General features: G+C 43.2%; 1 long non-coding RNA gene across 1 annotated transcript; it reads right to left on the bottom strand.

Annotated features, from left to right (window-relative positions):
• Positions 1 to 295: 295 nt before the first annotated feature.
• LOC309368371 lies at positions 296 to 8605 on the bottom strand. The gene is made up of 3 exons (XR_014167745.1): positions 8541 to 8605; positions 4835 to 4910; positions 296 to 3909 (listed from the first exon to the last, which is right to left on the bottom strand). It is a non-coding gene; the product is annotated as an uncharacterized lncRNA (long non-coding RNA).
• Positions 8606 to 10699: the final 2094 nt, after the last annotated feature.

Consider the following 10699-nt stretch of genomic DNA (forward strand, 5'->3'; position numbering starts at 1 on the left):
TATATCTGGGCACTTCAGGCAGAATGGAAAAGCTGAGCAGTCTCTATTCCTTTACATATCTTATACATGCTTATAGTGTTTGGGGGGGTGGTAAAGCAGGGCACTTAACCTGCCTTATTCACTGAATTTTTCAAAGGGCCCTGTATTTCAGTAGCTCCTGTTCTTAAAACAATCTGTCATTTTTTAAAATGGAGGCCGTCATTGTCTGTCATATCATAAATTAAAAATACATTGAGGGGAGCACAACTTGGCGGTGCAACCATTTTCCCCACCCTGGCTACCCTGGGAAGTGGTCTTTTTAAACATACACCTGAACTTTTTGTGTAATTTGTGGAAAATAACTTCTGGGAAGTACCTGATCTCAGATTAACCCACCACAGGAAAGATGTATCCTGGTTGCTAGAGTAAACAGCACTGAAGGGGAGGGGACCCTCCCCTTCAGGGATTTCTGTTGCCTGGTATCCAAACAATTCATAGCTCTGACTTCACTCATTAGCTAAAAGCACTAAAATGCAGGAGCAGACAGGCAAGTTCATCTCACAGAAATCACTTTGAAGATTACTTGCACATTTTGCTTCATAACTTTCCAGATGGGCTAGATACTTGCTTTTGTTTTGTTTTGTTTGTTTGTTTTTAAAAGGAAGCTCAAAGTCTATGGCCCCTAATGTCTGTGGGCCCAGTACATCAGTACTCATTGTAGCTGCCTCTCATGGCCCTGAGTTCTGAGATACCATGTCTACCAGACTGTACCCTTGTCCTTATTCAAGCTGGGTATGCTTCTGCCTGTTCGCAATTGCAATCACAGATGAGAATCCTTACATGCATAGATTGAGAAGGATGTCGAATATCCACCCATTCCCCTTTGTGAATTTGGATATTGTGGGATGGTTAAAGAGCCCTAAGAGGTAACTACTCCACATTAAATTATCTCATGTAAATGTCCTGATACAGTAGCCAAGAGGGGAGGAAATGAGGGGTCAACCACCAGCAGCATTGCGAGGTTGAAGGTGAAATGGGGAGCATCTGTCTTCACATTCTGTTTGAGGGTGTTCCCCTCCCTGAAATGGCAATGTGTCTTCAGCATATTGATTCTGTGACCCTCTTTAACTATCTGAACTCTCTATTGGAAAGAACCAAATTTAATCTCAATCTGTTTCTAGGATATGTATTATTTTGTGTTCCCCTGAGAACAGGAAAGACAAACGGTGTGGTAATTGCAGATCATGCAGAGGAAGAATCTGCAGAGAAGTAAAAAGAAAAGAAAATGAAAAGGAGTGTTGCACAGTGGTTTGCCTTTCAGGGATACCCGAGGTAATGAATGGCAGAAGAACTCCTCACGTGTAATTGAAAAACTGCAAAAATAACAATGTAGAATTCATTCCTGCTATTTATTTTTAAAATGCAGCATTTAGACCAGCATAGATCACATCAGACCTATTAGGAAGGAGCAATCTTTGTCTTCTTCTTTTTGGTCCAGAGGTCTGAAATGTAACTAATATGAAAGCAGAATTAAGTAGCAGCTCATTTGGAAGGCATAATCTGAATCAGAACCTACTAAGGATCAGGCGCAAAACCTATTTTAACAGAGAACAAATGTGAAGCAATTGTAGGATGTCTGCATTAACAACCCAACTGTGTTTTTTCACAAGTGGACACTGTTCATAACATAATTATTTTCATCTAGAATTTTCTGCCTTTCGTTTCCTCATGATCTTACTGTTTACATTTCCTACCATAATATGTTCCTTTACTCAGGCTAACATACATCTGGTGAACTGCACTGTAGTCCACAAAAGCGTATGTCATAATAAATTTGTCAGTCTTTATGGTGCCGAAAGACACCCAATGTGAAGTATAGTTAATGCTTCTGAGCATGTCTAAAGTGCAGTTGTCTCACCACTGAGTAATCACTGCCACTCCCAACCATCTGGGATTAGAAAGTGCTACTTCTTGGTCCAGATCAGAATCCAGGTTTGAAGATGTCCTGGGCAAAATGACTTCTTATAGGTCCCCTCTTATGTTGATGACCATCCCCCAAGACATGCCTCATCGTACCATCACTACTCCAAGAGTGACTGGGATCTGCCATTTTAATTAACCACGAAGCTCTGTAGCACCCAATGTTGTGTCAAACCAAAGCACTGTGGGTAAGGGCATGGTCTGAACATACACAATGCAAACACAAAGTATCATGTGTTTCCTATAGTCTGTTGGAAGCTGCCCAGAGTGGCTGGGACAACCCAATCCAATGGCTAGGGTACAAGTAATAAATTATTACAATTATTATTATAAACAGTTTGCTGGAGCTAAGCAGGTTCATGCCTGGATGGCAGGCTATGGATGGGGGCCCCATGTAAGGTGCTTTGCATTCCATGATGGGGGGAAAAGGTGGGAAATAAGAAGAAAGACACATTGGGTTCCTCAGAAAGCAGCTTGGGTATTTAAAACAGGTGGGGTATAAGTATTTAATATAAAATGTTAAAAAGTAAAACATAAAAATGGTAGCAAATTAAAATGGAGAGTCACTGATCCAGCTGCCCAACGTGGAGAGCCTAGGAAAGGTGTCAACACTAGGTGCCAATAGTTGTCTTAAAATGGTGAACGGAAAGAATCATCCATAAAACTTTACTATGTTCTTGTGTTTGCCATGGGTTCTTGCGACCTTAGCAAGACAATGGAGAAGCTCCCTTCAATAACGTCAACATCATGACTCTCAACCATGTCTGTCTTTAGGGAAGGGCTGCTGCTTGGCGTTAAGAGCGGGTGCTTTGCATGCAGAAGGTCTGAGGTTTAATCCTCAGCATCTTCAGGAAGGACTTGGAATGACCCTTGCTGCCAGTCAGTAGACAATACTGAGCTAAAATGGGCATATGGTGTGAGTTTAAGGCAGCTTCTGGTGTCTCTAAAAATAATGAGAATTCACAGGTCCCTTTGTGGCAAAGCACAGATTTTTCACATGTATTTTAGGTACCAAGTCTGCACAAATCTTATGGACAGAACCATACTGTTTGCCCAAAAGGCCAGCAAAAGGATTCCCAAGCCTTTTAGGTTGAAATCCTATGCGTGCTTTCTTTAACAGAGGAGTACACCACACTGAAATTAATGGGATTTTCTATATTAGACTCTAGCCTCTAACATATGCTACTACACCGAATCAGTATTTCTGCGACAGCCTGAGTGTGCTTCTCAAATACTACTGAGAAATAAAAAAAGATTAGCGTAGTAAAACAATTTTCATTCTAATCCAATGTAAATAAAATAATGTTTCTCAAAATGATAGGTCCTCGAGGGACATGATATAAACTGGTAAAGGAAAAATGAGTATTGGTTTAATTGGCTTTTTAATGATCTCCTGTTTCTTCTTTTTGATATCAAAATCCGAATGGAAAGGTTCATCTAACTATACATTTAAGGCTTTTAAAGGCTCCATTACAAGACTTATTATGCTAAAAGAAACATACCTGGCATGCTGCAGGTTTCTAAATGTATCACTGATGCATGTAATGATTCACTTAAACCATCATGGTCAGAATTCTTTTGCATTATTTCCATGTAAATTGGATGCTTTCACAATTACTATAATATGTGTGAAATTCCACTTATTATTTCTTTTAACATGAAACTTTTATCACTTAACTTAAACTCACTGGACAGAATATTTGAACCATTTGCAATCATTAGAGCATTTTTGTTTGGTCAAAACCCTTCTGGGATTATATTTTTGTGGTGGGGGGAGGGGTGGAGATAGGGAGAAGTAGAATGAATTACATTTTATGTAATGGAATGGCAATTTTAAATATATGAAAGGGCATCTGGAGTACTAGTCATTATACACAGATCCCGTGTTATACTTTTTATCTATTGTGGACTTGTTCCATCTTTCTCTCTCTCTCGTCTTCAAGAGCTTTACTTTGAGCATGTAACACAATAAAAAAAGATGAAATTTAGTCAGTAGGTGATCTAGCAGGCTTTCAGTTTCTAGAAGACAATCCAAGCTCTCCCACAAGCCAACCCTATGCTCTGTTGTAAGGACATAGATTCCAAATGTAGACTCTGAGAGAGCTGGTCCAAATGGACCTCTCATCTTGTCACCTCATTACTGGGAGACAAGAACAATTATGATTTCCATATGCTTTGCCACAAGGTCCCAGGCCAGGTCACAGCAATTTAAAATACAACATGAAAGACAGTTTAAAACAAATTACACAGCTTAGTCTTCTGCCCTGGGCTGACATAGCAGCAACCTCTGGTACCCCTGCCCTGGTACTCTAGGGTAAAGGTAAAGGGACCCCTGACCATTAGGTCCAGTTGTGGCCGACTCTGGGATTGCGGCGCTCATCTCGCTTTATTGGCCAAGGGAGCTGGCGTACAGCTTCCGGCTCATGTGGCCAGCATGACTAAGCCTCTTCTGGCGAACCAGAGCAGCGCACGGAAATGCCGCTTACCTTCCCACCGGAGCATTACCTATTTATCTACTCACACTCTGACGTGCTTTCAAACTGCTAGGTTGGCAGGTGCAGGGACCAAGCAACAGGAGCTCACTCCATCACGGGGATTCGAACCGCCGACCTTCTGATCGGCAAGTCCTAGGCTCTGTTGTTTAACCCACAGCGCCACCCGCGTCCCGTACTCTAGGGTAGTGGTAATCAAACTTTCTACCCTTTGAAGGCTACAGGGAACTCAGTTCATATAGACCTTACAAGCTGAGAAATCCCACCACTTATTCCACAGAAATTCTAAATGCTGACATAGATACTTGGGCATCTTTCATATTGGTTCCCATGCATACCGACTGGGCATGTCAGAAAGGTGCCCTCAGCCACCCCCAACCTACCTGTCTTCTATCCAATCCAGGGGGTGGCACTGGTTGTCAGCTTGTCCTCCTTGCTCTCAATGTTGCGTTTGTTGACCTTAGCAGGGAGGAAAATGGGGACAAAAGTAGAATTAGTTGGCTCGGCCTGCTATTGGCTCTGGCTCCACCTACTCTTTGGGCTCCCTGCCTTCCACCTTACCAGCCTCAACGAGTGATGCACATCAGCACACATCAGCATTTTACAGCAACAGAATGGCAAGGGAGGGGCACACTGAGAGCCAGTGTGGTGTAGTGGTTAAGAGCGGTAGACTCGTAATCTGGTGAACCGGGTTCGTGTCTCCGCTCCTCCACATGCAGCTGCTGGGTGACCTTTGGCTAGTCACACTTCTGTGAAGTCTCTCAGCCCCACTCATCTCACAGAGTGTTTGTTGTGGGGGAGGAAGGGAAAGGAGAATGTTAGCCGCTTTGAGACTCCTTTGGGTAGTGATAAAGCGGGATATCAAATCCAAACTCTTCTTTATCAGTAATCTCATGCAGAGCAGGTGCAGGGGATAGTGATTGGCAGTGAGCACCGAAGCTCTGAATTTGACTTATGCTCATATGATGCAGCTTAAAATGTGATGCATTGGCCGTCTCCTGAAGTGTCTCAACGTAACCAGCCTGCTTGCATGTCTATCTATGATCAAGAATATAATAGCACTTATTAAGATTAAATTTAAGATAATGAGAGTTCTAATTACTTACATTTTTTATGGTTGATATTTTCCCTCAACAAATACTACCGGTAATGAATGGCATCAATTAATTATCTAATGTTAGTATAAAATATTGTAGGAGCTTAATTCTGATCTCGTTCCAAGTGAAACTTCCAGATATTTAAAAACCTTGAGAGGTAGTCTTGAGAAATGCTACATGCCACTACTTGCAGAGGGTTCAACAGGAATTTTCAGGATTGATAGTTGTTCATATAGCAGTATGGGCACATTTACATGCAAACACTTTATTTAGAATTTGAATATCATGAACCAGAATTTTTGAAAGTGCAGTACCTGTCCCTGCATTTCTTTGCTACTGATTCTAATGAGCCTATCTTTTGGAATTCAAGCCATCTGTCACAGCATGGCCAGTGCACAGAAAGGATGAAGACAAATGTAACAAGTATTAGAACAGTGTGACCACCCTGAAAAAATATTCTGTTCAAACATATATTTTCTCGTAAGAAATGAAGTTGGGGGTGGTGAGCAGTTCTGCAAATCTGCAGTAAAAGCTAGTTGTGCAAGAGAGTGATTAGCACTAGTCTCATGATGACATCTCCATCTCTGTGACAATTTTGCAATTTGTTGGTTTTTTTAAAAAAAACACAACTCTAATCAGCAAGGTGATGTAAATGGATGCATATGTATAAACATTCATGTACAGTGGTACCTCGGGTTACATACGCTTCAGGTTACATGCGCTTCAGATTACAGACTCCACTAACCCAGAAATAGTACCTCGGGTTAGGTACTTTGCTTCCGGATGAGAACAGAAATCGTGCAGCAGGAGGCCCCATTAGCTAAAGTGGTGCTTCAGGTTGAGAACAGTTTCAGGTTAAGAACAGACCTCCAGAACGAATTAAGTACTTAACCTGAGGTACCACTGTACTTTTTCTAAAACAACAGAAAGGGATACACCGTCCACTTGAAGCATGGCGGGGAGGGGGGGAGAGACAACAATGGCTGTGCCAGTTTTTGATATGATGATCATTTCATTATCTATTCCAGGAGAAAACTGAGCTCACCTCACAGCAGACATTATCTGAGCTCTATTACACATGTCTTCACCCTAAAATTACACAACCCCCTCATATCAGCTGCTTCACCATCAGAGGACCTTTGGTGCCCAGCAAACCAAAAGCAGACATTTCACTCAGACTTATGATAGTTCAGTTTAGCCTGTGACAAGTCCTGGCATTATAGAGGTTGGGTAGCCATCTGCCATGGATGTTTTAGCTGAGATTTCTGCATCGTCTCAAGTAGCACACTAGTAGAGAGCATGATGCGACTGTTCACCTGACTTCCACTTGGCTGCATTGCTTCTGCTGCGTACCGGGAGGTAGAGGAGGTATTGGAAGATGGCAGGGAGATTCATGTGCTACAAAAGTACCAGCAGAGTGCCAGATTGGCTCAGCTGGCTCATTTGCATACATACAGAGCCACCTCACTGCACCCCTGTGTCTACCAGCATGCGGCAGCAATGTGACCAACAGGAGGTCAGGTGGCCAGTACGATTCCAGGCACAATTCAAAGTGTTGTTGCTGACCTTTAAAGCCCTAAACAGCCTCGGCCCAGTATACGTGAAGGAGCATCTCCACCCCCTCGTTCAGCCCAGACACTGAGGTCCACCTCCAAGGGCCTTGTGGCGGTTCCCTCACTGTGAGAAGTGAGGTTACAGGGAACCACACAGAGGGCTTTCTCAGTAGTGGCGCCCGCCCTGTGGAACACGCTCCCATCAGATGTCAAGGAAATAAACAACTGCAGTCATAAGGTAAAGGTAAAGGGACCCCTGACCATTAGGTCCAGTCATGGCCGACTCTGGGTTTGCGGCGCTCATCTCGTTTTGTTGGCCAAGGGAGCCGGCGTACAGCTTCTGAGTCATGTGGCCAGCATGACTAAGCCGCTTCAGGCGAACCAGAGCAGCTCACGGAAAGGCCGTTTACCTTCCCGCTGGAGCGGTACCTATTTATCTACTTGCACTTTGATGTGCTTTCAAACTGCTAGGTTGGCAGGAGAAGGGACCGAGCAACGGGAGCTCACCCCGGCGCGGGGATTCGAACTGCCGACCTTCTGATCAGCAAGCCCTAGACTCTGTGGTTTAACCCACAGCGCCCCCCGTGTCCCTAACTACAGTCATACCTCGAGATAAATATGCTTCAGGATAAGTATTTTCAGGTTGCGCTTCGTGGCAACCCGGAAGTAACAGAGCATGTTACTTCCGGTTTTTGCCACTCGTGCATGCACAGATGGTCAAAATGACATCACGTGCATACGCGGAAGCGGCGAAACGTGACCCGCGCAAGCACAGACACGCAGTCATGTCTTACATTCTGTTCAGGATGCGAACGGGGCTCCGGAACGGATCCTGTTCGCATCCCAAGGTACCAGTGTATCAGACTTTTAGAAGACATCTGAAAGCAGCCCTGTATTGGGAAGTTTTTAATGTTTTATTGTGTTTTTAATATTCTGTTAGGAGCCGCCCAGAGTGGCTGGGGAAACCCAGCCAGATGCGTGGGGTACAAACAAACAAACAAACAAACAAACTGTTGTTGTTGTCCCACCATGTCATTTACCACTGAAGCATCGCATTTATGATTAAAGTACAACAAGCTATAAATTATTTAGTGGGACCCCGCAACCACTATAGGATGCCTTTTTTTCATGCATCACCTTGTCTCATGTTGTCACCATCTTTTATACATGAAGAACTGCCTTGAAAGTTTTTAAAGGTTTCAGCTGACCTACAGGAAGCAAAAATATGTTGTGCATTCTATGGCCTGATACAAACTGGGAATTGTAAGGTTGCCACAATAGATTACTGTACTGTACAGTGTGCAACCACGTTGGGGTTGCCATAATGTAGGAATTGCATGGTTGCTCCATGAGACAGCACTCTCTCTACAAACAAATTTTAATGGTTATGTGCTGTAGATTTAAAGTTTAGAATGCTGAAATAAAACTTAGGCTCATACCTGATGAATGGAGGCTCGTAACTAAAGGTGGCTGGGTGTTGTCTTTCTGCCTGAGAGGTCCATTTAGCTTCCCGCCAGAGCGGTACCTATTTATCTACTTGCACTTTGACGTGCTTTTGAACTGCTAGGTTGGTAGGAGCAGGGACCGAGCAATGGAAGCTCAACCCGTCATGTGGATTTGAACCGCCAACCTTCTGATCAGCAAGTCCTAGGCTCTGTGGTTTAACCCACAGCGCCACCCGCATCCCTGAGGATGCTTAGTTGGTCCCTATTTTCATCTGAAGCATGTTGGATAATGGACGCTTGACGGATCCATTATCTTCCATTAACTTGCATATGGGGAGAAATGGCTGGTGTGGGAAGTAGTCCACTCTCACCCTGAACCCTTGGGGTAACAGTATTAACTTACATGGGGGAAAGGGAAGAAATGGTTGCTGGTGGTGGGGAATCTCACCCATCCCCAGCAATGACTCTTTTACTTCCACCAGCACCAAGGGGCACCAGCCACCAGTCAGCTTAAGGATGGAGATACCCTATGGGAAAGTTGGGGTTGTAATCTAAGAACCACTAGCCTTCTCTTCTGATATTGGTGTCATTGTTCCCATGCAGTTCTCCTCCGCTTATACTATTCCCATGGCTTCTTCTTTCTTATGTTATTAGAGTGATATGAGATGGATCCACAAGGGAGCAGCAACCACATCACTACTGCTGCACAAGAATCCTGCCAGAGTCTCTCTCGGTTGAACGTGAGCTGGCTGTGTGCGGTAGATTTAAGCTTGAGAAGGCAGAAAGAAAACTGGGGAAAGTGTTGAGTAATGCTGTGCAGGATAAACTTCAGGCAAGTTCAACACTTTAATAAGAACTGAATGAGGAGCCCTTGCAAAGGAGCCCTTGCAATGCGCGCCGGTAATTTAAATGAGAGCGTTGCAGGGTTTATATAAGCAATGCACTTTAAAATAATCGTAAAAAGTGCATTGTGTAATATCTAGCACAAAACTACGGGAAGAATAATCATTTGAGTAGTGTGGGTAACATAAACTATTGTTAATGTACAGTAGCTGAAAAAGCATAGAGAATGCCATGTACTGTATAGTGGTCCTCAGTGGTGTAAGGCATTCTCACAATAAATTGTTCAATAGAAGTGAGTGTATGCTAATTTTACAGACGGTATAGGACTCGCAATAGAGTGAGAATTTTTCTGCTCAAAATATAAGAACAAAACCAGGAAGGCGACCTCACTCAATTGGAATAGTAGAATGAATTACATTATGATTTTAAAACTGATAATAGACTCCTAGCTAAACTGGTAAAAATTTTCCTTGCATGTATTTATTTCTAACTGCCCCCCCCCCTCCACACCGCCCAAGTGTAATTTCAAAGCCCTCCTATAGTTAACATTATAATATAGTTAGTTGCTACAAATAATCTGCAGTGATTATAGGAAAACTGTCAGTGTCTGTTCAAGGTCTGAAAAGGCTGCAGCAAATAGCTTTTCTCTTTGCCATGGAGACTGGGGTCTGTTTTTACGGTTACTCTGGTAACGAAAGCCTTTCTGGTGTTAGGCCTTTTCAGTTACTTCAGCTATTAAACCCTCCGGTTGAGACAAAAGCAAGGCGGTGTACAGACACTTCCCTCTAAAGCAAATCTCAGGGCTGAGGAAAAACTTGCAGTGAAATGAAATGCAGCTTCTAATCAGATTGTTGTGTTTCATTCAAGGACTATTTGTGACTATGCCTGTTTAGGAAAGCTATTGCCTGTTGGGTAGTTAATAATGTTGCAAAGGTACATGGCCTCTCTCCTGAGGGGAATTCTTCAGTGATAAGGAAGCCAGTTTTTAATTTTTTGTGGCTGGACTCACAAGCAAACCTGAGTTGATGCAGAGTGACCTTATTTCCTTCCTCCCAGCCCCCTCCCTGCCTATCACAATACATTTACTTTGTGTTGTGGTCAGTGCTTTTTTCTAAAAAAAAATGTTTAGGGGTACTCTCATTTTCCTACTCATATTGAAATAACGCCCCTCAATGAGGCCAAACTTAGATTCACAAAATGTTTAGGGGTATGTGTACCCCTTCATCACCCCAGAAAAAAAAACACTGGTCCCAGCCATCCTAAGTCCAGAATGCAGAATTTTCAAAATTCAGCAGAAAAGATGCAGCACA

Source organism: Podarcis melisellensis (genome assembly GCF_964234715.1).
Source record: "Podarcis melisellensis genome assembly, chromosome: 4".
Taxonomy (NCBI): domain Eukaryota; kingdom Metazoa; phylum Chordata; class Lepidosauria; order Squamata; family Lacertidae; genus Podarcis; species Podarcis melisellensis.